Source organism: Aplysia californica, unplaced genomic scaffold, assembly GCF_000002075.1.
Source record: "Aplysia californica isolate F4 #8 unplaced genomic scaffold, AplCal3.0 scaffold00637, whole genome shotgun sequence".
In the NCBI taxonomy this organism is placed as follows: Eukaryota; Metazoa; Mollusca; class Gastropoda; order Aplysiida; family Aplysiidae; genus Aplysia; species Aplysia californica.
Window position 1 is genome coordinate 460 of NW_004797907.1, and position 3132 is coordinate 3591.

General features: G+C 39.5%; 1 long non-coding RNA gene across 1 annotated transcript; it reads right to left on the reverse strand.

Moving 5' to 3' along the window:
• Positions 1-537: 537 nt before the first annotated feature.
• LOC118478513 lies at positions 538-2930 on the reverse strand. Its single transcript, XR_004859097.1, has 2 exons — positions 2806-2930; positions 538-815 (listed from the first exon to the last, which is right to left on the reverse strand). It is a non-coding gene; the product is annotated as an uncharacterized LOC118478513 (long non-coding RNA).
• Between the last annotated feature and the right edge of the window lie 202 nt (positions 2931-3132).

Below are 3132 nucleotides of genomic sequence, written 5' to 3' on the forward strand. Positions count from 1 at the left end.
TTTTCTTTTCATATTGCATTTTCATGAGAGTAATATCATTTTACCTTGTATGTATACCTGCATGTGATTTTACGGTCCTGTACAGACAAGAAAAATTCCCCTCTGTGATGATAAAGTATTATCTTATCTTATCGTATCTTTTCAATTCTTACAGGAACATTTGGTCTCAGTATAAATCCCAACAAGTGTTAGATCTTTTCCATTTATGACTAGCTCTTCCAAATATGTTGATAGTTCATCATGCTTAACTTTATCAAACTTTAAAAACAATCTATGAAGTAAAAATACTGATCTTTCTCGGCTTTAATTCCCAATTACATAGCAACAACAACAGCAACAGCAACAACAACAATAACAACAACAACAACAACAACAACAACAACAACAGCAACAACAGCAACAAAAGAACACTCACCCGTCCGTCCAAAGAGTAACCGTCCTTCTGTCTTCAGCCCCCACCTCCTCACTCAGCTATGTCGACCACACAGGAAAAGAATCACGCCAAATTTACGACGACAAAAGTTCTGTCTTTCGACGTGTTTTTTCTTTTTGGTAGGATAAACCTCTCACCTCCTGCAGAATCATATCACCGACACTCTAGAAGTTTCTCCACTGTCACTCCGAAATAGGGTAATGCGGTAAACACAATTAGGCCGATTCGTTTCTCCTAACAGTCTTGAGCCCATTTCCGATAAGGTGTTTGTGTTGTGTGTGGGCACATTTCTTCGGATTGATTGAATGAAGTCGTGTCAAGCAGAACGAACGAGCAGCAGGCAAGGGGAGACCTTCAAACTGAGTCCAGGATACGGTTCTTTCTTTTTTTTTTGGGGGGGGGGGTTAACAAGAGCGTATGAAAACTTTAATCAGCGGGTGTCTTGTTTGGAAAAGAGAGCAAACAGAGGTGGAAAGGGAGGGGGGAGGGGAAGGGGGGGTGGTGGGGAGGCGTGGTTGTCACACGGCCTAATAACAATTATTTGTAAGTCCTAATAAATATTTCTACGTCCTGGTAATTATTTCTAAGTCCTGATAATTATTTGATAATTATTTTTAAGTCCTACTAAATATTTCTAAGTCCTGATAATTATTTGATGATTATTTGTAAGTCCTAATAAATATTTCTGCGTCCTGATAATTATTTGATAATTATTTCTAAGTCCTACTAAATATTTCTAAGTCCTGATAATTATTTGATAATTATTTCTAAGTCCTACTAAATATTTCTGCGTCCTGATAATTATTTGATAATTATTTCTAAGTCCTACTAAATATTTCTAAGTCCTGATAATTATTTGTAAGTCCTACTAAAAATTTTAAGTTTTGAAAATTATTTAATTTGATAATTATTTCGAAGTCCTAATAAATATTTCGAAGTCCTATATTATTCACTGTATATTTCTAGGTCCTGATAATTAATTCATGAGTCCTGATGATCATTTCAACGTCTACCCAGTGAGACTGTTATGATAAATCTTATTTCTGTTCCTGGCGAACAGCCGCCGTTGTCTCACAGACTCGCAGAACACACCAGCAGACACACAAAAACACTGGAGAAAAAGGCGAGTATCATCAATGTCTATCAATCTAAATCTAATCGTCTCTTCGATCTATTTGATTGAATATTCCGTTTATTCGAAACACCATTAAGTTTTCAATATAAAGTAAAGTTGTTCCCGCATCCGATCCGGACATTGGCGATTGCCTTGTTAGTGAGACAACTTCCTGGGTCTCCGGCATATTGTGGTAGGGTGGCCAGTTCCTTTCCACGCCGCCTTTACTTCCCCAACTCGAAGTCAGGTACCCATTACTGCTGGGTGGGCAGGAGGGGGAGAAAAAAATATTCGTGTCCGAACCGAGGCTCGAACCCGGACTTTCAGCTTCGGAGACGAGCGCACTAACCACTCCACCACCCCGCCCTCCTGTCGATGTAGCAGTACAGAAATACTGCAGGCAACAAATAATTGTCTTTTTAGCAGTGGTATCTTCTCTTATAACCTAATTTTCTTTTTTTTTAAATTTTAAAACATTTACTCAAATAACAATATTAAATTTTAATGCCTTCGTCAGGTTTCGAGCGGTCGCCGTTGAAACAAAAGAAGAGACGAAAAAAAAAAGAAAGAAACACCAACAATATATATAAAAACAAAAAAACAAAAAACCACAGAACAAATTTACAAGAAAAAGACACTTCGTTTGCTACCATCAATGTCTAACTTTTCCTCCACCTGTGGTGTTGGAATTCGCCATCAGTTCATGAAGGATGGATGGACGGTATGAAAAAGAAAAGTGGGAAGGATAAGTTGTGATAAAGTAGAACACGACTAAGGTGAGCCGACGAAATCCGATCTTTTGTATCACGGTGCGGTGAAATCAGGCGCTCGTCAATTTTTGGTCAAGTGAAGAAGTTATTGGTATCATCTTAAAGGTTGTTCACATGTCTTGCTTTCAATGAAAAAAATATCCAGTTATCTTGAATACAAGTCGAGATAATTGCGATTGAAGGAGGTAGGCGTTGCCTGGTTTCAGAGGTACAGTTAGCGGAAAATGGCTGCGAAAGTTTAGTAATTTCCTTAGCTCTATGAAAACAGAAAATTTACACACTTTTTGAGCCTTTAATCAACATTTTTCAGGGTTATCCACACAGGAATGTGTTCTTTCTTTAATGGTCATGAAATGTCTTGAAACCAAAAAAAAAAGAAGAAAAAAAATCAATAAAAAATTTACAAACCTGCGGAAAAATGCCAGTTGAATTTCTTCACTTTGATTATTTTGACGAGCGCCTGATTTCACCACGCCACGCAGCTTTACATTTCCTTTAGCTGGTGATGCGGTGTCTGTTTGTCCGTGCTATGTGGAGGTATTGTGTGTGGTAACGAGGCGAGCGGGTCGGTCTATTATCTAGTTCCTGTTCCTTGACGTAAGCGCGTGAGCGAGAGACAGCGTGAGTGAGAGGGAGTGGGTGAGACAGAGGGAGTGGGTGAAAGACTGGGTGAGAGTGCGAGTGAGTGAGAGAGTGGGTGAGAGAGTGGGTGAGAGTGCGAGTGAGAGAGTGAGAGGGAGAGAGTGGGTGAGGGAGTGGGTGAGAGTGCGAATGAGTGTGAGAGTGGGTGAGAGAGTGAGAGGGAGAGAGGGAGT